Source organism: Martes martes (genome assembly GCF_963455335.1).
Source record: "Martes martes genome assembly, chromosome: 2".
NCBI lineage: Eukaryota > Metazoa > Chordata > Mammalia > Carnivora > Mustelidae > Martes > Martes martes.
In genome coordinates this window covers 119,563,103-119,588,148 of record NC_137889.1, presented here as the reverse complement: position 1 = coordinate 119,588,148, position 25,046 = coordinate 119,563,103, and the positions used below count along the sequence as shown (strand labels likewise).

Sequence of the window (25,046 nt, the reverse complement as noted above, 5' to 3'; positions counted from 1 at the left end):
ACTAACTCAATAAACTTACGAGGGAAATTCTATTATTACCCCACTTAACTGATTAATTGAGGTGCCAGGGGGTTAATTGTGCAACGTCACAGAGTTGAAAAGTGGCTGGGGGGAGGAAGTGGAGTTGAAAAATGCAGACACCTGCCACGGAAGTGCATCTTCTTAACCACTGGGCCTCAGTGTGATGGCAGGCTATTGTTTTGGTCAACTCCCTCAACAAACACACATTGAACTGTTATTTTTGCACCAGGCACTCACATTCTGAGTGAAGATGAATAAGACATCCTTGTAGTCCTTGAAGAGTTCACAGAGTAGTAGGGGAGACAGACATGTAGAAATGGATGATTTCCATGTAATGTCATAAGAACACCAATAGAGGCCGTGTTAAGTAAGACGGAAGCCCCGATTTGGCAGGTCTCCAGGTCACATCCTCCTGAGAGGGGAGGGGCGCCTTGAATGAATTAAATAGATGAACAGCCTTGCGATAGCAATGAGTACTCAGCAATAGGTGTGGCTGGTCAGACGCAGATATCTCCCGATACGTTTGACCTGAAAACTGCCTACAGATAATTTCAGTTTTTGTTACTCAGTCCATTATTTTACTGCCTGGATTATCTTTGCAAAAAAAAAAAATAAATAAAAATAATAAAATATTCTGTGACTTAGAAGTGAGGCGGTTGCTGGTATTTGTCCCTAGTATCAATGAAACTGATAAACTGTGAAGCAGGTACTCAACTTGTTTTATAAAAATTAAAAAGTGCTGTCCTTTGATGTTTACGTCTTCCGGTAAAGACTGTATTTTCTGTATTAGACTGCAATAGGGTCACCTCAAGCTTTGATCTGACCGGAGGAAATTGAAAAGAAATGTTTCAGATTATGTCCTCCTTCTGTGAGGCCGTCTTCTATGTTTCATATGCTTGTTTTCTGAGTTGTTAGGGAAAATGTGAGATGGCAGGATACTTTCAGGAAGGTTGCCCACCAAGTATATTTGTGCTCTTCTAATTTTCACTGATGGCCTGGGAGGAAACTGCCGTCTCAGAGAAAAAGCCATTATTCTAGGAACGCCCATCTGTAATGAATGCATTGTGGCTTTCAACCAATACATCACTTAAAGGATGGAAAAACTGGGATGTGTACTCAGTGCCTGGTGCTTTCCTTCCAGCTGAGGGAAGAAATGAGCTCCACTGGATTCTAATGCTGCAATTTGGCAAAACAGGCCTTTCCCTCACCAAAAAAGGTTATGAATTTAGGGAGACTTCTTACATGGATCTCTTAGGTAACTGGATTAAAATATGTAGGAAGAGTTTTAAGCATTTCAAAAAAGCCACCAAGAGAGGATTCCAAGCATGGGGAAATTGCCTTCGTTATGAAACGAGGTCTTGGGTTGTGAAAGGAGATATTTCTTGTGTTGTGTTGGTTGGTGGCCCTGGAAAGATCAGGGGCTGTCAGGGGACCAGAGCGCTGCTGAGAGGGGAAGTGACTTGCACCGATGCAGTCTCCTGTACTAAGACCCTTAGCCTTGCAGAAGGCTTTTCAGTGATCCAGGGCAATGTCCCTCAAGCTCCTCCCTCCTTTTTTCTCTTTCCCAAACCCCTGGCAGACATGAAATATTTGTAATAGAAACCATCGCAGGGTTGGGTATCAGAAACTCTGGGGAGAGGGATGAGGTTGGCAGGAAGTAATGAGGTGGAGAAAGCAAGGCAGTTTTAAAAAAACAAACCCAGCGGGTGAGTGGGAATTTCCATCCTCAGCTGTGAGGAGCCACCGCTATTCCAGTGAGAGGCACTCTCCTTCGGGACATCTGTGACAGAAAAGATTATATTGGTTCAGATGTAGGCCGCTCCTACATATCTGTTGGCCTTGAGTCTCTTCTCTGGAATCTCCTAGAACATGGCTGCTGTCTCTTCCCCCGTGACTATTCCTCGACTATTTGGAGTCAGATTCCACCACATTTCTCTCTCTCTTTTTTTTTTTTAATTTAAGATTTTATTTATTTATTTGACAGACAGAGATCACAAGTAGGCAGAGAGGCAGGCAGAGAGACAGGGGGAAGCAGGCTCCCCGCCGAGCAGATAGCCCGATGTGGGGCTTGATCCCAGGATCCTGGGATCATGACCTGAGCCCAAGGCAGAGGCTTAACCCACTGAGCCACCAGGTGCCTGATATTTCTCTTTTTCAGTTTAAACTTCAGCTGTTTTTTTTTTCCTTGCCCATCCTACATCCCTTCCTCAGGTTTCCACTGTGTGCTGGGTGAAGCCAGGTGATCTGAAAATCAAATCCATGATAATGCGTCAGCCAGTGGTAATAAGTTACTCTTGTATCTGTAACCAGAACCAGGAAGAGATCTTGGAGGTCAGCTCTGCCCATTTCTGCTAAAGAACTAAAGAATGCCCTTGAGGAAGAAAGGGCAAGCTATGAATAGGAACTCACAAAAGAAGAAAGAGAAGTTATCAATGTTCAAACTAATAACAAAATGAATGCTAATAAAAACAACAAATGATCACTTTTTTACCTACCAAATTTGTAGATTAAGGACATAGGTAAAGGGAAATGGGTGTATTCCTTCACTGTTGATGGTGGCATAAATTGGTATATTCTTTATCCATGGAAAAGAGTGGAGACTCTGTGTCACACAAATTCTTGGTGGGTAAATTAGGACCAAAATGCAAGTTTCTGAACTCTCAGTGTGCAGGGTGTGTGCCAGATGACATTCCTGGGAAACATTTTAACAGACAACAAATCAAAGAAAACTAACCTAAGATAAACTAACTATTCAGTGAAGAAACCAGCCTGCTCTGGATTTTGCCTATTTCAACCCACTCCAGATCATTTAATTTTACATAATAAGATCATCCCCAAGTCAGTTGGGCTCCCATTTGTTTCTTCTTATTAACATAATGGTTTGTTATGATTGTTTTGTTTGATGAAATACACACAAAGAGTGAGCTGCTTTTTCTCTTATTTTTGGTTGGTATTATTTTAGCTTCGAAGATGTAATTCTATGGATACAACAATTTCCAAAATTGAAGGATCCTTAAAGGACCAAATAATACTATGTAGCAGCCATATCATGTACTAGGAAGGAAGGAGAGAGAAAAAAAAATTCAAAGCAATATTACTGATGTGAATATTTTGACTGGAAATACACAAAAAGTTCCTTTTTTAAAAATAAAGCCTTAATTTTAGAATAGTTTAAGATTTATAGAAAAATTGCAAACGTACAAGAGAGAGTTCCATGTACCCCGCACCCAATGGTACCTATGACACAATTAATGAACTAATATGGATACATTATTATTTGCCAACGTCTTTTTTTAATTCACATTTCCCTTGTTTTTATCTAACATCCTTTCTCTGTTCCAGGATTCAGTCCAGAATATAACATTACATGCAATCATCATGTCTTCTGAGGTTATGGTATGTGTGGGTATGGCAAGTTTCTTTAACTTTCCTTGTTTTTGTTGGCTTTCACAATTTTGGGAGGTATTGATGAGGTATTTTGTAGAAAGTCTCTCACTCGGGACTTGTGTGATTTTTCCTTATGATTAGACAGGGCTTATGAATTTTATGTAGGAAAAGCAACAACAAATTGTAGTATATGCTGTCATATTGATAGCATTATTGATAGCAGCTGTTAACGTGGACCTTGATCTGGCTGAGCTGGTGTTTGTTAGGTTTCTCCACCATAAAGTTTCTCTTTTCCCCCTTTTCATACTGTACTCTTTGGAAGGAAGTCACAACTAAATGTAGCTCACACTTAAGGGATAAGGAGTTATACTCAACCTCCAATGAGCTGATTTGGGTTAATTTTTGTGAAATGTGTAGGGTCTGTGTCTAGTTTTTCTTTTTTTTGGGGGGGGGTCTGTGTCTAGTTTTATTTATTTATTTTGCATATTAATGTCCACTTGTTGTAGCACCATTTAAAGACTATCCTTTCTCCATTAACTTGCCTTTGTGCCCTTGTAAAAATAAGTCAACCAGATTTGTGTGGGCGGTTATGTGACATTGAACGTTCATTTGAGAAAATTAGTTGGCTTTTATTTTATTTCGCTTGTTTGTGTAATTTAATTTTATTGAAATCCTTTATCTCCACATATGTAGTTATCATGGTAGCCTTTGAAAGTGGCACCTCTTAATAAGAAACAAAAAGTCTTGGGGCACTTGGGTGGCTCAGTCACTTAAGCGTCAAACTCGATTTCAGCTCAGGTCATGATCTCGGGGTAGTGAAATCAGGCTCCACGCCCAGTGTGGAGCCTGCTTAAGATTCTCTCTCTCTCCCCTCTCTCTCTGCCTCAGCCCCCCCCACTTTCCCTTTGTGCTCACACGTACACGCAGGTGCTCTCTCTCAATAAATAAAATCTTTAAAAACATTTTAAAAAGAAAGAAAAAGGGGCGCCTGGGTGGCTCAGTGGGTTAAAGGCTCTGCCTTCGGCTTGGGTCATGATCCCAGCGTCCTGGGATCGAACCCCGCATCGGGCTCTCTGCTCAGCGGGGAGCCTGCTTCCTCCTCTCTCTCTCTGCCTGCCTCTCTACCTACTTGTAATCTCTGTCTGTCAAATAAATAAATAAATCTTTAAAAAAAAAAAAGAAAGAAAGAAAGAAAAAGGCTTTAACTTCAATTTCCTCTTCTGTAGGTGAGAGTAGCAGAATGTTAGGGTGAGAAAGGGAATTGAGAAACCCTCCACTCTAACAATATTGTTTGTCCTGTAAGAAAGGCGAGATGCCCATGAGTTGCTTGCTCAAGGTCAACACCTGGTAAGTAGTTAGGTCACTGACCAGTGATGACTGAGTGACTCACTGAGTTCTCTAGTCAGGCCTGTCCCCCTCTGTGGTATCCTTGTGTAAACAGAGACTTCTGCCTTTCTAGATCTTTCTCTCCAGTCACACTTATTCATGGATATACATGCTTCTTAGCTGACTGAGTAAACATCGCATCATCCACAAAGCTAACCAGAAAACTAGCCCAGGTGTAATCATTCTGAGAAGCCAGGTTGGTAAGAACATGGCACTAATGAGGTAATTCCTGAATTCTTGCACCCTGGGAGACAACTGGCTTATTTTGGATCTGTAGCCAAACTGCATTTCTATAACCTTTGAACAGCCTTGGAGGGTTTTTTTTTTCTGGGCATAAATGGAACTCAGTGAGAAAGTATTGGAGTTTTATATGTAATCTACTGCTGTTATTGGGAAAAAAAAATAGCTCAACAGGCATATGCTGCCGATAATAAGTCAGGCAGATAATTTGCATATGAGAAAAACAAGAGTGCACCTAACCCTGTGTGGGTGGGCATGATGTCAGGTGATTGCTTTGTTCATAAGTAAATAAAAAGACCTATGAAGAGATCATGGATTACTAGATAAATAGAAAGAAAATAATTTAACCCTAAACTTGACATTTTGATTCCCTAACATTTCTTAAATGATTAAATGGATTTATAAATCTACGAATATTTAGGTTTACAGGCTAAACAATGAGATTGCAAGATGCATCCTACTCTTTCATACATCATCCAGAGCAGCAAAAATGATGTTGGACAGTGTGAGTTGAGGGCTTCGTTTGACTCTTTCATTAAACTTTATTCAGATCTACTACCATAACTGTCTTGCCATCTTTTAAGGTATATTTGATTCCTTTTAATTTCTCCATTATTGCCATAGTCATCATAATTAATTATAAAAGCCATCATTTATTAGGCACCTACTGTGAGCCTCATCTTATCCTAAAGCATATTTATGTTTATTACTCTCATGCAGTCTTCACAACAATTCTAAGAGGTAGCTTATATGACTGCTTTCATTTTTCAGTGATTAAGAAAACAGTAGAGCTGTAATTTATGTTCAACAATTGTCATGACTTACACTCACTTCATCCCAGTCAAAACACCAACTTCCCATGTCCCTAATCCCAGCTGGCTGTCCATGAGATTGAGACATTCACTTATTCATACTAAGGTAAAAGTGATGACAAAGGTTTGATTTATCTGTTTAGAAGAGACTTGGAAAAATTAAAATCAAATGGTAAATTTTTCTGGTGGTGAAAATGCATTGTTGGGAAAAGAAGTGCAGGAGAGAGGGACGGATTTTTTTTTTTTTTTTAGAGATTTTATTTATTTATCTGACAGACAGAGACCACAAGTAGGCAGAGAGGCAGAGAGAGAGGGGGAAGCAGGCTCCCTGCCGAGCAGAGAGCCCGATGCGAAGCTGGATCCCAGGACCCTGAGATCACGACCTGAGCTGAAGGCAGAGGCTTAACCCACTGAGCCACCCAGGCGCCCGAGAGGGACAGATTTTATGGTGAGGAGTCCATTGTCCTTTCAAGTACATTTCTTGAATGTTTACCTGGTAAGGTAGTAAACCATCTCATCTGTTAACAAGAACAGTGTGTACTGAAGAATGGAGACTTGGTTTATTCAGGGAGTACTGCTAGAAAAAGAAGAGACCTATGTATGTGGTGGAATTTTCAGTCCAAATTATCTACCCACAGGTGGGATAAATGAATTAACTGTAGTTCTGCAGCTAAGAATTCATAGGTGGCAATTATAATAATTAAAGTGTGTCCAGGCAAAAGTGTACAAAAGTAATTTAGGGGATGGTTGATATTGAGGGCTCTTTTAGAACAAATTTCACATACTTGTTTTTATTTTCTATTTTTCATCTTCCTAAAATTAGACACATTTCTTCTGAGTTTCTAGTATTCACAGACAAGCATTATTGGGAGCATGGCTTGAAGAATACATCTCTGTGCAATTTTGGCTTACCTGGACTGCTCACATTCTCATGGTTTGAGGCCATGAGAACACAGAAAACATTTTGGTGACCTAAATAATTTGAACTGTCGGTGTCCTACTTCTCTCTCTCTCTCTCTTTTTAAGATTCGATTTATTTGTTTGGCAGAGAGGGAGAGAGACAGCGAGAGAGGGAATAGGAGGTGGAGTGGGAAAGGAAGAAGCAGGCTCCCTGCTGAGCAGGGAACCTGATGTGGGAGCTTGATCCCGGGACCCTGGGATCATGACCTGAGCCAAAGGCAGAAGCTTAATGACTGAGCCAGCTAGGCACCCTAGGGCCCTACATCTCTTTAACCAAAACATGATCATCTATGGCTGTTACAGCTGAGAGAAGGTGGATACTCAAGATAGCATTGTGACTCAAAGCAAGGGCTCCTGGGTTGGACTATCTGAGATCAAATTCTAACTCAGCCATTGACTTGTTATTTGAGCATTAGCATTTACTTAACCATCTTGCACCTTGGTTTCCTCATTTGTAGAGTGGGAGCAATAATAGTACAATATTTACTTCACAGAATTGTTGTGAGAAATTAAAGAATCACTTAGAACAATACGTGGCATAAAATTAACATTCAATAAATGTGAGATATTATCATTACTAGTTTTTTAATGTATGTTGTACTCCACAGTTCGTAGCTATATTTGAGCCAGTAATACACATTCTTTTCATCTGTTTTCCCCAAGTACACTCATCATACTTATTTTAAATGTTTTTGATAACTAAAATATCTGGATCAATATGTCTATTTCTATTTTTCTATAGTTTTTAGTAATTGTTTCCGTCTCCTAGAATGTCTGCTAAATGTCTCCTGAATTGACCAGACATTGTATTTTAAATCCTGTAGAGGCTTATGGGTGAAATCTTTCCCCAGAGAGGCTTTACCCCTTCCTCTGCTCAGGAGCTGACCACTTTAATCCAATCAAAGACAGACCTGACTGCAGGTTGCGTTATAGGGTTTTTGTTTTTTTGTTTAGCTTTATTTTTTGGAACAGTATTAAGTTCACAGAAAAGTCGAGCAGAAAGCACAGTTCCTACACATGCATAGCCTCCCCCAACTAACAACAGCCTATGTCAGGAATGTGCTTTTTTTTTTTTTTTTTTTGACCAAGGATGACTCTACATTGACACATGGTTATACTCAGAGTCTGTAGTTTACATTATAGTTCATCCTAGGTGAGTGAACCCATTCTCTGGGGTTTCACAAATGTATATAACAGGGATCCCCCATCATAGTAGCGTAAAGAATAGTTTCACTGCCTTAAAAATCCTCTGTGGTTCATCTATTCATGCCTCCCAAGCCCAAACCCCTGGCAGCTACAGATCTTATCTTTCTCCTTGCAGTTTTGTCTTTTCCAGAATGTCACAGAGTGCATTATAGTTTTTGTGAGGTTCTTTTCCATCTCTGATCTATCCCTGTTTCTAGAAAAGAAGCCTTGACTATGGACTGAATATTTGTATCTCCCCAAAATTCATATGTTGACGTTTTCACCTCTAACACGATGGTGTTATGAGGTGGGGCTTTGGAAGGTAATTAGGTCCTGAGGGTGGAGTCCTCTGAATGGGAGTGGTGCCTTAGAGAAGAGACCCTGGAGAGCTCACTCAGCTCGCCCACCCTGTGAGGACACAGTGAGAAGATGATTGTCTGTGAACCAGTAAGTCAGCTCTCATCAGACACTGAATTTGTCAATGCCTTGATCTTGGATTTCACAGGCTCTGGAACCATGAGAAATAACGTGTAATGTTTTTGTTATAGGAAAACATCTTTCTAAAATTGCACCTGAGGACCGGGGTGCCCACTGTGAACTTTTCCTCCTGGTGAGTCCTTTGGGACTCAGCTGTCCTTTTACAGGCATTCTGCTTAGTTTCTTAATATCCTATTCAGGCAGCATTGGAATCTGGGAAAACAGGTCAAATGTTAGGCTCAGTGTTCCACCCACCCTTTTCACTGGCATCCCAGACTCATAAGATTCCAGTTTTTCTCTCCAGCTCCCAAAATTGCCAAAAATTCTGTTGCCTTCTTGGCCTTTCCTGCCTGCATCCGTGGCCTGGTCCTTGGCCTCATGCCCAGTGCTCAGAGTAGGCAAATGCTAGTTTACCAGAGGAAAAATCAATTGCAGAATGCCAATTCTCCTCTCCAAGTTTCTTTCTTCTCTGGAATCTTGTTGCTCAAGGCCAAGTTTCCCCAGAAGTTCTTCAATGCCTTCAAGCAGATACTGTTTGGTGTACTTTATGCAACTGTTGTTGCCATTCTTGGAGAGAGCGCTGGCCTTCGTCTCGGCTGAAGGTGGCCACCCTAACATATGTTTCATATGTCCTAACATATGATAGATGTTTCTGTATTCCTTGGTGATTCCATTAAGATTAACAACAATATAAACAGTTTAGCCAAGTCATCTACCCAGTCTACAAACCACATGGTTGATCTTATGGATGATTTGTCATTCGCAAGTAAATCTGTGCTTTAATTTAGCACGATGTTACTTTAACATATTTGATCATCTCATGTATAAATACTTGTGACTTTTTAAGCGAATTTTCCAGTGAATAATCTGGTGATCGTCATCCCCATATTTGTTTAGTATATATGAATTTCAACTAGCCAGTAGAAATATCGTGGAAATGTAATTTTATTTTTTTGTAAGTCAACTTAATTTCAATCTTGGGCTCCCATTTCACTTGGGTGGCAGAAACATAGTCTCAGTTCCTTTGTGGATTTCCCTAGGATGGTGTTTAAGTAACAGGGGACTTGCATAGTGCCAAAGGGATGTGATGCTCAGTGTCATCTGTCCATGATATATCCAGTGACACAAACATCATCCTGTCTCTCCATTCCGTGGTCCAGTCTGGTGTTTCTTAACCTTCACTCTTATTTATAAGGCCCCTTTAGATCTACTGGCTTTCTCCACTTACCTTGTTTTCATTCTTGAATGTGCAAGAAACTTTCCAGTGCTCCTAAGCCACTCTGGTGGAATGAGATTATCCTGACTGTTTAGACACACGACCCGTTTTTTCTATAAGGCTGGCTGCCTCCCAGGAGCTCAGCTCTGACTCTCTGTTGGATCAGTCTTCCAGTTCCAGGGGCAAGGTAGAGGGATGCTTCACAATCTTTTGCCCCAATATTTTTGTCTATACTATGAGTCCTTTCAATTTTCCTAAATACTGAGACTTTTGAAACTCAAAATCCAGCAACAGTTTGTTTTCAGTTGTTCCATGCATTCCCTGAAATCATGACAACACATTAGTCTACCTGGAAAGGGGAAAATGAAATACTGGTGAGAAAACAAAGCAAAACATTGGTTAACATTTCAAAAAAATTACTGTACTACATTCATTCAATAAACTCTTACTTATTGAGCTTCTAATGGATAATGCTGGACACTAGACTGTAATGATGAAGCGATCCAGTCCTCAGCTGGGCTGCCTCCAGGGCCACCACAGAACACACACAGCTGAGAAAGACAGGTTCAAGACTTCAGGTGAAATATGGCAAAGTAAACACACATTTGTTCTCCCTCCTTCCCCAAATTGCATAAAAGTGACAGCACAAGGTTTTTGTTGTTGTTGTTGTTGTTTGTTTGTCTGTTTGTTTGGCACAAACCTATAAAGGCAAAGAAAAAAAAGAAGAGAGAGAAATAACTATAAGTAGAAGATACGGCGGCAGTGGTATGTAGGAAACTAGAAAGCACATGGCTTTCAGTGGCAAAATGAATTAACAATGAAAATCAAAGCTGGCGGTAAGGAAATCTGAGAAGGCTGAGAGCTACAGAAGCACAGAAAGATTTAGAAATATCAGAAGAGGCATGCAGGTGGTGCTGAGAGTGGGAGGGTTAGTAGCAGGTCTGTAAGAGTAATGAATTGTCAGCCAAACTTCTTTTTTTTTTTATTTTAATAAACATATAATGTATTTTTATCCCCAGGGGTACAGGTCTGTGAATCGTCTGGTTTACACATTTCACAGCACTCATCATAGCACATACCCTCCCCAATGTCCATATGCCCACCACCCTCTCCCGTCCCCCCTCCCCCTAGCAACCCTCAGTCTGTTTTTTGAGATTGAGTCTTTTATGGTTTGTCTCCCTCCCAATCCCATCTTCTTTCATTTTTTCTTTTCCTACCTCCCCCCAACCGCCCCCACCTTGCATCTCCACTTCCTCATATCAAAGAGATCATATGATAGTTGTCTTTCTCCGATTGACTTATTTCGCTAAGCATGATACCCTCTAGTTCCATCCACGTCGTCGCAAATGGCAAGATTTCACGTCTTTTGATGGCTGCATAGTATTCCATTGTGTATATATACCACATCTTCTTTATCCATTCATCTGTTGATGGACATCTAGGCTCTTTCCACAGTTTGGCTATTGTGGACATTGCTGCTATAAACATTCGGGTGCACGTGCCCCTTTGGAGCACCACGTTTGTATCTTTAGGATATATACCCAGGATTGCAATTGCTGGGTTGTAGGGTAGCTCTATTTTCAGTTTTTTGAGGAACCTCCACACTGTTTTCCAGAGTGGTTGCACCAGCTTGCATTCCCACCAGCAGTGTAGGAGGGTTCCCCTCTCTCCGCATCCTCGCCAGCATCTGTCATTTCTTGACTTGTTAATTTTAGCCATTCTGACTGGTGTGAGGTGGTATCTCATTGTGGTTTTGATTTGTATTTCCCTCATGCCGAGTGATGTGGAGCATTTTTTCATGTGCCTGTTGGCCATCTGGATGTCTTCCTTGCAGAAATGTCTGTTCATGTCCTCTGCCCATTTCTTGACTGGATTATTTGTTCTTTGGGTATTGAGTTTGATAAGCTCTTTATAGATTTTGGATACGAGCCCTTTATCTGATATGTCGTTTGCAAATATCTTCTCCCATTCTGTCAGTTGTCTTTTGGTTTTGTTAACTGTTTCCTTTGCTGTGCAAAAGCAAGGGCAAAAATGAACTATTGGGATGTCAGCCAAACTTCTACTTTCCAGGTGAGAATGTGGTTGAGTCCGCTAGGGGAAGCTCATTAAGTATAAAAACAAAGACACAAACAAAAAACAATTAACCTAGCCAGAGCACCCTATAGGAATGTGTACCTGACTCTTCCAGTCAAGTTCTTATCTTCCTTTATTTTTAAATATGAACAGACAACCAAGGATTACCAGGCGATTAAGGAAAGCCTGTGGCACATCAGAGAGAATCAAATCAAACAAACATCTGAAGAAATTATTCATGAAGCAGAAGAAAACTTCAAAAACAAACAAACTTTATAGTTCATCTCCCCACATGGTAGGAGGAGATAGAGCACCTGGATGACAATGAGAAAAGGCTATAGAATGGAACTATCCACAGAACAAAAAATTGCTCTTTGAAGTTAAATAGAAATATTTGGAAGGCGGTTTGGAAGATGAATTTGAGACAGTCTTCCAGAAAGTCAATCAAAAATAAAGAAATGAAAAATGGAAGAGGAAAGGACAAGATTAGAGTTCAGGAGTCCCAACACTCTAATAAACAGGGGTTCTAGAAAGAGGGACTACAAAAAGATTAGGGTAGGATACTTTTGAAGAAATAATCAATAAGATTCCTTGATAGATGATATGAGTTTGTAGGTTGAGAGAGCTCACTTTTGCCTTGCATAATGCATACAACGACAAAAAAAAAAATCACACTAAGGCATGCCAATGTTACATTTCAGGACTTTGGAGATAAAGAAAAGATCCTATAAATTCTCAGAGATTGAAAACATACAAAAGATCCAGAATCAGAAAAACACCAGATTCTCACTTACTCCATGGAAAGCTAAAAGTCGGTGGAATAATCATGCAAGTTTTAAGATTTTTTACTTCCTTAAGATATTTGCAAATGACTTGTCAGATAAAGTGCTATATCTGAAATCTATAAAGAACTTATGAAACTCAACACCCAAACGAACAAAAAATCCAGTCAAGAAATGGGGCAGAAGGCATGAACAGACATTTCTCCAAAGACATACAAATGGCTAACAGATGCATTTAAAAAAAAAACAAAAACAAAAAACCAAAAAACCAAAAAACCAAAAAAACGCTCAACATCACTTGGCATCAGGGAAATACAAATCAAAACCGCAATGAGATACCACCTCACACCAGTCAGAATGGCTAAAATTAACAAGTCAGGAAACGACAGATGTTGGCGAGGTTGCAGAGAAAGGGAACCATCTTGTATGCTGGTGGGAATGTAAACTGGTGCAGCCACTGTGGAAAACACTATAGAGGTTTCTCAAAAAGTTGAAAATGGAAATACCCTATGACGCAGCAATTGCACTACTAGATCTTTATCCAAAGGGTAAAAATATAGTGATTTGAAGGGGCACATGCACCCCAATCTTTATAGCAGCAATGTCCACAATAGCCAAAATACGGAAAGAGCCCAGATGTCCATCAACAGATGAATGGATAAAGAAGAGTATATATATATATATATATATATATATATGTGTGTGTGTGTGTGTGTGTGTGTGTGTGTGTGTATACACACACACACACACACACATATATACACACACACATACATATATATATATAATGGAATATTACTCAGCCATCAAAACAATGAAATCTTGCCATTTGCAATGATGTGGGTGGAACTAGAGGGTATTACGCTAAATGAAATAAGTCAGTCAGAGAAAGACAAATACTATGTGATTTCACTCATTTGTGGAATTTAAGAAACAAAACAGATGAATGTAAGGGAAGGGAACAATAAAGAAAAAATAAAATAAGATGAAAACAGAGAAGGAGACAAACCATAAGAGACTCTTAACTATAGGAAACAAACTGAGGGTTGCTGGAGGGGAGTTGGGTAGGAGGGTGGGGTAACTGGGTGATGAACATTAAGGAGGGCACTCGATGTAATGAGCCCTGGGTGTTATTTGCAACTCATGACTTGCTAAATTCTACCTCTGAAACTAATAATACAGTTCATGTTACTTAAATTGAATTTAAATTAAGAAGAAACATTCACATCCTTTTCAGGAAAACACTGGAGAATGGGTTGTGCAAAATAAGAAAAGAAACCATGAAGACATAGGATCCAGGAAACAAGACCTGAACCAGGAATGAGACAAAGGGATGTCCAGGTAGGTTGACCAATTGTTTCAATATTTCTGGGCCGGGGGGGGAGGGGGGGGAGGTGGGTGCCAGATGTGGGACCTTCAGCTTTAAAACTGTCCCTGATGAATGGGCATGAGTTGGTCATCCTATGCCTAGGAAACAGTGAGGAGAAGTCTCGGGCAGAGAACTGGCAGCGGACATGGAACGAATGGACCAGACAGGAAGGAGAGCGTGCTTCAGAAGGGTGGTCTAGAAAATACATTCAGGGGAAAACACATACATACCAACTTACATACATGTGTGTATTTCCTGATAAATTTGAATATATTAATATTAAAGAAGTTCCTCTTTTGGGGGAGAGTTTAGAGCTCAATAAATGTACACAGGCAATGAAACCAATGAGGGTAGTGGAGACAATAGGGAAAACAAAAAGCTATAGATGAAAGAAAATGAAATTGGGACATTAACATGGCTCTTCTATGAATTATATTTCCATAATAATGCCAATGTAAGCACTGAATATTGCTCCACCCAGAAGTCCTACCCATTGAGATGGTGGAGAAAGAGGAACAAGAGAGTGTGTGTGTGAAGAAAGCTCATAAATTGTTGTCTTCAATGGTATGGAGTCAGAAGGTACTATCCTAAAAAAAGTACATGCTTAAAAAGCATGAAGGCAAAAAAAAAAAAAAAAAAAAAGAGTTTAGAGAGTTGAAAAAATCTACTTTGGAAGAATGGAACTTAATGGTGGGAGCAAGTAAGGGAAGAGACTTAAATTTTAAGCATATTAAAAAACGACTTACAGAATTATGACCACAAATATCTTTGAAACAATAATTATTTTTAAAAGAAGAAATTATAGTCAGCAGCTTACATTTTAACTTCATTTATACAATATTTTATCGTTCAGTTTTTAATTTTAATGCAGTGAAATGGGTTAGTTTTTCTTCTATGATTTGTTCTTTGATGTTTCAATTTCTTCATGAATATGATATCAAAACACAAGGTACAGTGAAAGAATAGAGTATGTGTAGTACTTTACTAGTTATATTAAATTTGAAACACACCAAGGAATACTAAAAATGCTATCTATTGTTTTTGGTTAAAAACATAAATAACTGGCGTGCCTGGGTGGTTCAGTTGGTTACGCCTCTGCCTTTGGCTAGGGTCATGATCCCGGGGTTCTGGGATTGGGCTCCACTAGGGGCTCCCCCCCCCTCAAGTCCTCCCCCATGCTCTCTCTCTCTCTCAAATAAATAAATAAAATCTTTAAAGAAAAACATAAATAACTAATATATATAAGCAGGGAATAGCGGTGGTAGTACTATTCTGTGTAACATTTTATTTATTTAAAATATGTATAATTAACAAGGCATTAATTGTACCAAGCTTTTATTTTATTTTGTTTTTTAAGATTTTACTTATTTATTTGGCAGAGAGAGAAAAAGAGAGCACAAGCAAGGGGAGCGGCACACAGAAAGAAAGTTAGAAGCAGGCTCCCCCTGGAGCAGGGAGAAGAAAGTGGGGCTCAACCCCAGGACCCTAGGATCATGACCCAAGCAGAAGGCAGAGGCTTAACTGACTGACCTGTCCAGGTGCCCCTGTAACAAGGTTTTAGTCGGTAACAGTGTATCGCTTTAAACTTCTCTATAGTTTGAGATAGTTTACAATTGAAAAGAAAGCCAACAGGCAGCCACAATACACACAGGCCAGGCTTTACCATAGTGGAAGAAGGCGCTTGATGCTAGGGAGCCCAGAGGAAAAGCACCTAACCCAGACTAGGGGCATTGGTTAGGAAAGACTTCCCAAAGCAAAGACGTGGGAACTACCACCTTAGGGAAACACTGGCACGCTGGAGGTGGGGGGCTGCTGGTAGAGCTGTATTTCCTTAAGAAAGTGGGGGGCATTTGTGATACGTGTGTTGGGGAAAAATAACAAAGACCCTACAAACCATGTTCCCTGAGTCTGACTCTCATCCCCAGGTAAGGATGAATCTTATTGAGCAGCAAGGCAAAAGCAGATCCTGGGAGACCAGGTGAGGAATCTGGGGTCTGTATTTAATTGTAGAGGCTGGAATTCTATACAAAATTGCACCCCCCCATCCAGCCCCCCCACCTCGCAATGATGCCTTCTGTCTCACTGAGCCTACGGTTTTTGCCTTTCCTGTCTTCCCCTTCGCTGATGGGTACACGGTGCATTTGTTCCTGATTGCTTTCCCCTTTTGTGGCACGCATGCCCCTGGTCTTCTCAGGTCTGGGCCAAGTGTGTCAAATGCTCCTTTCGGTTCCAGTGGCAGCTCCCATGGGCCCTTCTGCGGCCCCGGTTCACAACTGTGAAGGCTTTGTCAGTATGTTTTTTCCCTTTTAGTCTCCTTTCTGTGCCAGAACCCCTCCTTCTCACACGTGTGGGATTCCTGGACGCTGAGTCAGGCATGGAGCGCCCCACTCCTGCCCACTGCCAGCGACTGACTTGTTTGCTGGGCTCTGCTCTCTGTCCCTTTCTGCTGTGTGCAGGGTCTCCTTCCTGTGTCTGCTGTGTGTGCGCTGAACAGGGCAGTCTCGCACATAGAAGAAGTGAATGCTTTCCTACCCAAGTACCGCTTGAGAGAGGAAAGGGCTTGTGCTAAGAATCGGTGGGTGTTTATCATGGCCCCTGTGACTGAGGTTTATTTTCCTCAAAGGTAGTTTTTAGAAATATTTGGGAATATTTACTTCCTTTCACTTGTGTGATGTGAAGGCTCTTTCAGTGTGGTATTCTGAATCCCCTGTGTACACCTTCTAAAAGAGAGGTTATCCTAATGGGGAAACATAATTAGATTTTGGTATTATGTGCTATTTTTTAATGCTGTCTTTTTTAGAATGAGGCAAAATTTACATACAGTGAAATGAACATAAGTAAATCCTATATCATGAGTTTTGATAACATATACATCCATGTAGTGGTCACCCAGATCAAGATAAAGAACATTTCCATCACTCCTAGAAAGTTCTCCTGTTCCTTTTTTAGTCGACTTCACCCCCACAAAAACTTCTCTTAATTTCTTTTCTTTTTTTTTTTTTAGAGGGTGAAACCCCCACTCTATTATTTTTTCAGGTTTTATTTATTTATTGGAAAAAGCAAGACAGGAATAGTGAGAGAGGGCAGAAGCAGGGAGGAGAGGGAGAAACAGGCTACCCACCAAGCAGGGAGGCCTGATCTGGGACTCCATCCCAGGACTGCAGGATCATGACCTGAGCCGAAAGCAGTTGCTTAACCAAGCAAACCACCCAGGCACCCTGCTCTTGATTTCTATCACTATAGTATAGTTTTCGTGTTCCTGAACTTCATGTAAGTGAAATCAGATAGAATGTCTCTTTTTGTGTCATTTCTTTTGTTCAACATGTTTTTGAGATTATTCCATGCTGTTGTATTGTTTTCTATTGCTGAATACTATTCCCTTACATGAATATTCAATTCGTTTATCTATTCTCATTTTGATGACCATTTTAGTTGTTCCTACACACTGAATTTTAAAATAAGTAAAATTGTTTAAAAAAGTTTAGAACTTTTCTTTATGGTAGAGAATTTTTTTTAATGAAATCAGAATTACATTCCTAATGGATTATCTAGAAAATTGGAATTAGATTCTCTGTCCCTATTCTGTAGACGGTTTCTTTGAAAGATAGAAATTTGAATGTAAAGGAAAATATGTCTTGATGGTCCCTCAGTTCCCATTCTGAATCTTTAAAGCCATATTAAATAATAATAGAATTTTGAACTCTTCCTTTGTATGTTAATGTATGAATACTGAGCAGCTAATTCACTCAAACATATTTTTTAGAGGCAGGAGGGGCAGAGGGAGAGGGAAAGGGAGAATCTTAAGCAGGCTCCATGCCCAGCGCTAGCTGCGGGAGGAGCTGGATCTCACAACCTTGAGATTCTGACCTAAGCTGAAATCAAGAGTTGGACGCTTAACTGACTGAGCCACCCAGGTGCCCCCACCCAAACACATTTTTTAAGACAATTATTCTTCCTGTTACAAAGTGAAAGTGGAGAAGTAAAACAATTCATAGGTATCATTCAAAAGCAAGGTGAAACTTGAGTTAGAAAGATTGAGCCCCTTAAACTTGGGCCTTGGATCTAGCATTTCATTCATGTCAACCTCTATAACAAAACTCTGAATTAGACAGCTGTCACTCTATAATAAATTACCCCAAAACTTGGTGGCTTAAACTGCGAATAATTTTTTAATCTCACCATTTCTGTGGTTCAGAAATTTAGGAGCTGGTTAGCTGGGTAGAAGTGGCCCGGGGTCTCTCAAAGTTGCTGTCAAGATATCAGGACATATGGTTAAGAGGAAACGTAAGAAAGAAAAATAAGAGAAATGATGCTTACAGTGGGTCTTAAAGGAAGAAAAGGAGTTCACCCACTGAAGTAAGAGAATGTAGGGAAAGGTAGAGTCAGGTGGGGGGGGGTGGGGAGGGAAGATATCAAACACAAAAGCAGGAACTTTTAAGTAGTTTGTTAGCAAGAAAGCAGAAGGGTGGGTGTAAAGCTGGAGGAAAAGTTCAGGAAGGTCATTATGCACATTGCTAAAGAATTCTGACTATTTTCCACAAGCAGTTTGGATCTGCTAAAAATCTTTTCATTTTCAGTGTGGAATGACACAATCAGATTTGCCTTCAGAAGGTAAATTAGAGGAGAAAGTAAGAGGCCAGTAGAAGACTATTGTAATAGCAAGTGGGAAGAGGGAGCTGATATAAGTAAGACAAAGAGAGCTGTTATTAGCATCTGTCCCCTCTCATGTGATGGTGGATGGGACTGGTGAGGGAAAGTGAAGGATCTAGAAGTCCTGCTGGGGTTCTGCATGAGTGAGTGATACTGATATCTTTAACCAGGGCACAGAATGTGAAATGAAGAGTTAATCTTAGGGGAAAAATGATAAAGTAGGTTTGGGCATGTTGGTTTTGAGTTAGCTATAGGATGTCCTGGTTGAGATATGAGCAGCAGACAGTAGATAAATGAGTCTAGAGTTCACATGGTGATTCAGAAGTGCAGTTGACGATGGGCACGCTGCTGCAGGCTGGGTGACTTGACCAATGGAACACGGAGCTGTGGCTCAGCAAGAAATCCCTTATCAGTGGTTCTCAACTGGGGACAATAGTGCCCGACAGGGGCCATTTGCCAATGTTGGGAGATATTTTTGTTTATCACAATGTGTGTGTGGGAGGTGCTCCTGGCAAATAGTGGGTAGAGGCTAGAGATGCTGCTAAACATCCTGCAATGCACAGGACAGCTCTCTTCCCCTCACAACCGATAATGATCCAGCCAAAATGTCAGAAGTGCTATGGTTGAGGGGCGCCTGGCTGGCTCAGTCAGAGGAGCACATGAGTTTTGATCTCGGGGTTGTGAGTTCAAGCGCCATGTTAGTTGTAGAGATTACTAAAAAAAAGAAATAAACTTAAAAAAAAATAGGGCCATGGTTGAGAAACCCTATTTACAAAAATAATCTCTTCTAGGAAATTCTCCACTAGGTCATATGATTATAGAGGGGGGTGTGAGTAGGGTCTGTGACCTTGCTGGTCCAATCAGATTTTTCCAAGAGGAACTTGGGAGAGAAAGCTTTTGTAGAGCTGGAGGGATGTGATCCCGAGATAATGGAAGCTATGTTCTTGCCACAAGGAGAAAGCTGGTGTATGAGAGAGAAAAATGAAACAGAGAGAGCTGTGCACCTGTCATCTGTCATACTTCCCTTTATTGACATTTCTTTCTTTTTTTTTTTTTCTCCTGCTGTGAACTTAATGTGGGAGTGAAGTTCCCTGCTTCTGTAAAGTTGAAGCTATAGCTTACTTCCCAAGCACCTTGAGGTTAGAGAGGGCATGAGATTAGGTTCTACCAGTCAGGCCCACCCTACTCAGTCCCCCTTGGCTCCTAAACATTGTGTATTGTGGCAGAGCAACTGCATATCTCATAGGAAAATTGTGGGTAAAGTAGCAGGCTCATGATAGTGGCAGAAAAAAGAAATCATGCCGAGCTTAGAGGTTCGATCCATGTGGTATGTGAAAGGGAAAGATAACGTGCTGTGGTGTCACAGGAATATGATTGAATCAATCTGTCAGGACCTCGCCCTAAATAGACAAACTGCCATCACCACGAACCCAGGTGTGTCTCCCAGGAGGCCTGGAGACATCTGAGAAGCCACCCCGCCACCACCTCCACCCCAGACATCTCCCAGACTGATGTCTCCTGGTGTGTTTTGCCAATGGCATCTCCTTTATGTTATTTTGCTGTAACTGCCAAACTGAAGCAGTAACATGCTTGTTTTTGCCCAGGCTCCAGCTCAGTTAAATCCGTCTGGGTTGAGTTAAGGAAAGAAAGTCCACTCTGCTTAATACAGTTATGAAAGCTTCACCAACTCTAGAAAGACAGCAGGGCGGATCAGGAACGCCACCACTGAATACCTTGGTCTGAAGTGCTAAAGACAGTAGGGGTTCTCAAGAGCTTGTCAGGAAGCTGCTGCAATCCTCCGAAAGTCCACTGTCTTGTTCTGTAGCCCTGTACTGGGAGCCACTGGTTTACCAGAGCTTTTCAGAAACTTGCTAGGAGTTTCACATCCGGCCCATGCCTCTCAATGCAACTCTCACCTCTGTTGTTTTCCACAACTTGGCAAATGCTTCTCATTGACAAAGTCTAGCAAGGGATTCTGGGGAATGTAGTTCCAGGCTCTTCATCCACAGTGGAGCAGAGACCTTGTAAGGAGATGTGGATGGTGCCCAGCACTCCAGTAGTGTGCGTGGTGTGATCGTGGTGTGACCACTTCAGCAAGGTAAGGACACAAATGTTCCCCGGAATCCACCTTCTGAGATCTTGGCTGAGTAGCGCAGAGATATCTAAGCTTTCAGAGGCAAGAGGGCCCAAGTTCTGGTGGGTTTATTTTATGCACAGCATTCATTTCCCAGTGGTACCTTCTTAACTGGAGAAGTTGGCAATGTGATTTGGGCATTGTCCAGCCTGCGTGCCCCCAGGGATGATTTCCTAGTCTTGCCAGACATTGTGCCAAGGTACCTAAAATCCTTTAATAATTCTTTGCTTATGATAGTTAGGAAGGGTTCTTATTTTTTACAGTTAAAGATCTTGCCAGACACCTTAAAAAAAAATCCCTCTTTTTAACTAAGCTAGCTTGAGTTGGGTTTCTGTCACTTGAAACTAAGAGAGTCCTGATTTTTTTTTTTTTTTACTTTTTAAAAAATTTGTTTATTTATTTAAAAAAATTTTTTTTATTAACATATGTATTATTTGCCCCAGGGGTATGGGTCTGTGAATCGTCAGGCTTACATACTTCACAGCAAAGTGAGTCCTGATTTAAACAGCTTTGTTAATTTGGCCTGAGAGGAAGAAGGTAGTGAAGGGAAAAGATTTAAATACAGGTAAGTGGTGCCTGAGTGGCTCAGTCAGGTTAAGTGTCTGCCTTGGGCTCCTGTTGAATTGAGTCCCACATCAGGCTCCCTGCTGAACAGGCTCCCTGCCTGCTTCTCCCTCTGCCTCTGTTGCTCCCCTGATTTTGCTTGCTCTGTCAAACGGATATATAAAATCTTGAAAAAAAAAATAAGTATAGGTAAGAGTAAGACCATAATCCTGGAGGATGAACCTTAAACCTCAGGGAGGAAGGGTATCTTCTCACCCTCTGAGCAAGAAGAAAAGTAAGAATGAGTATGGACACAATGCATTTGGAGGAGAAGGATGAGAATTCAGGGTGGTAGGCCTCTTGAGCAGGAATGAAAACCATCTTCTGGAAGAAATGGGAAGGCTAGGATCTTAAGGAGAACAGTGAAAGACTAAAATCAATATCATGCGGGGTGGAGAAAGAGCCGAGGAAGGACATATTAAAGGGTTGCTAAGAAATGCTGAGGGTCCCACTGAGACTGATAAGCCAAATTTGTTGCAGGGCCAATCTGTGATATGATTGGTTGTGTCCAGTGACACTCAGTAACCCACATGTGGGGCAGGTGATGGTGTGGTCTGGTCCATGGTCATGTGAAGACAGTAGACTGGACAGAGAAGGGTGGGAATAATGACAAGATGGTAGCTGTTATGACTACCGGCTGGCTGTGATGCTGGGCTGGGGGCTGAACAGAGAAGACGGTGGAAGCAGGGGAAAGGTTGGTAGGCTGGGTGAAAAGAGAAGGAGAGATTTGCATGATGTCCAAGAGTAAGAGGAGATACGGCTGTAATGGTATGAGAATGAGGATGGGAAGAAGCAGCCAGGGAATGGGAATTAGATCGCAAGATTTTAGAGGAGAATGGCAGTGTCTGGGGTGTGAGGGTGACTATTACAGCATCCTTCAGAGGGTGGGTCCTCTCCCTCCCATTGCTCAGGCAAAATCCCTCCGCAGTAACTCTTCCCCAGATGTTCATTCTCATCTCATCCAAGTAATAAGATCGCATAAAAGGGAAAAAAGAGGAATATTGTAGTTCCATCCCTCACATGCTTTGATCCCTGTTAGGCTGACTGCCGGGATGGGCACATATCCACCATGCAAAGGGTTTCCTTGTATAAGCCTACCTCCTACCTTCTTACGTCTACCCAAATGTTAGCAGAATTCTGCTGTGTCACCTCATTTAACCTGTCAGACGGAGTGCTCTAACTGGACAGATCCTGTGTATCTTTAAAAAAATTTTTTTTTAAAAATCATTGTATACTCAGTTAATATGTTAGGGTCTGACACAATAAATTCGTTGAATGAGTGAAGAAAACCCCCAGATAAAGAAACCAATGCTGAGAGGACCATCAACTGACCCCAGAAATGGGAGTGGGCTGGGGCTGAGGGGTGAGTGGTGAGAAATTGGAACGTCCTTCAGCAGTGGGGCAAGGATTCATGGGGACTTAATTTTGGTTTTTGAGTGGGATGGGTGGGGACTGAATCATCAGCATGGAAGATGAGGGTGGGGTTTAGTGGTGAGAGTTTTTTTGGAAGGAGAATGAGGAATGAGAAATTAAAACCAGTCTTCCTGTTTATTTTTAGGCATTAACTAAATGAGCTCATCTAATCCTAACCACCACCCCATATTAGGAAAAATCAAATCACGTCCAAGGTCACATGCTAGTAAAGTCATAAAACAAAACTTTACCCATCCTGAGACAAGTCCTCTTCAGAATTCAGAATCCTTGTCTAAGAATATTATCTATTTCTCTGGCAAAATTCTCTTCCAAGGTTTCCTTTTAACCTTTTTTAAATCTTCTTCATCATTCTGAATATCAATGGTTTTCAGCTAATAGCAACTATCATTAAACACAAAAACCCCACAGCACACAACGGATTCATTCATCCATTCACTCATTCTTTCCAAATATTCAATGTGCAGCTACTAAGTGCTGGGCACCATGCTAGGGGCAGGGGATGCAACAGTAAAAGAGAAAAAGAGAGTCAAGATGCTTGTGCTTTTATAAGTAGGCTGAGTATTTTTACTGCCTGTTATTGCTAATAGCTCTGAAGATTTCAATCAAGCTTAAAACATTCTGTCTGAAAGATTCCTATGAGAATCTTCATTACTTAATTATTTACCTAAGACCTACATTCCAGTCGCCTGCTAAGGCAATTGATTTACATTTTACTGGATAAATAGAAGTATTGTTTTGAATAAAAACAGTGGAAGGACATCTAAAGCTAAACATCTCCTAGGGAGTCTCTGCTTTTAATTTCTGGCAGGCACACGGATCTCAATAAGGGGAGATTAAAGGATCTTCTAGTGACTTAGCACTGTTGGCTCAGGACAAGGTTCTGAAAGTCAATCTGGATCTATTTTCCCTAACGACACTACAATCACTTTAAATCTAAAGCGCAAGGACAGGGAGCCATCAGAACGCTGGCTGCATCCCGATGTCACTGCTGGGATGTCGGAGTGATGGGAGAAACAGGGCAAAATCTGCAGAGAGATGCACCTCCTCTTCTCACCCCCTTATGGTCATGGATGGATGAGCTGAGGCCAGGTAGGTGGCTTGAATTAAATCCAAGTAGTGCTTCTGTCTTCCCTGGCACCATCTGATGGGGACCGTGTGGGCCTGCATCTGGAGCAGAGTCTAATTTAGCTGTACATCAATAAGCACCTCTGATGGAAGACTCTGGTTGTGGGAGAAGGGGAGGTGGAAGGGAAATGGTACCAGGAATCATCAGATTGGCTTCCAAAAGTTGGGGGCTGCCAGGTGTGAATTGGCTGGTGATAGGACAGGCCTGCTGCCGTAGAACAGTGGGACTACAGGAGGTTAATCTTGTTTTCCTTGTGAGAGTGGGGGTTGAATCAACAGAATAGGAGCTGAGAATCATAAAGTTTTTGGAAGGAGGAAGAACCATGGAGGAAGGAAACCAATATAACCAGCTGTTAGGCATTTTCACAAATTAGCTCATTTAATCCTAACCACCACTTTAGATAAGGAAACCTAGGATCACATTCCCAGAGTGCAGCACAGTGGGAATTTGAACCCAGTTCTCCCTGACCTCAGCGGATGTGTTCTTTCCAGCTCTAGTCCGAGAGGCCAGGCATTCCTACTTTCCTTTGGTATCTATCCCCTATCTTCCTCCTCAAGCATTCTCTTGTTTCATCTGCTTATTGCAATTCATGTTCCTGTCTTCTCTCTTTCTTCTTCAAGTAATTACAATTTGTAGCAACTATATTTGTTAAACATACCAATTTTGCTTTATTTCTTTTAAAGATTTTATTGAGAGAGAGAGAGCGCGCTTCTGCGTAGGCGGGGGAGGGGCAGAGGGAGAGAGAGGGGGCGAGAGAGAGAGAGAAAATCTCAAGCAGACTCTGCACTGAGCATGGAGCCTAATGCAGGGTTTGATCTCACAACCCTGAGATCATGACCTGAGCAGAAATCAAGAATGTGACACTTCACCAGCTGAGCCACTCAGGCCTCCCTAAACAAATTTAATATTAGACTAGTTGAAAATTTTATTGTCTTTTAAAACAAAAGATTCCCATTCTTCTGTAATTAGGGAAAACTTATTTTGTATTTACTTATGCAAAGCCTATTACCCATTTTTCTTTCTCTATCAATCATTATGTTTAAGGGAAACAGGTCAGTGGATGTATGATCAAAATATTAGAGTTGGAAGATGTAGAAACTGAACACAAAGAAGCCTAGTGACTCATTTAGAATAAAATGGCTAGTTCAATGATCCAAATAAAGGAGGGCAAGAGTGACAGTGGGAAAATCC

The 25,046-nt window shown here is 41.1% G+C and overlaps 1 long non-coding RNA gene across 1 annotated transcript; it reads left to right on the top strand.

Moving 5' to 3' along the window:
• The first annotated feature begins 13,809 nt into the window (after window positions 1-13,809).
• LOC308339165 lies at window positions 13,810-23,695 on the top strand. Its single transcript, XR_013966474.1, has 3 exons — window positions 13,810-13,880; window positions 15,834-15,886; window positions 23,669-23,695. It is a non-coding gene; the product is annotated as an uncharacterized lncRNA (long non-coding RNA).
• Window positions 23,696-25,046: the final 1,351 nt, after the last annotated feature.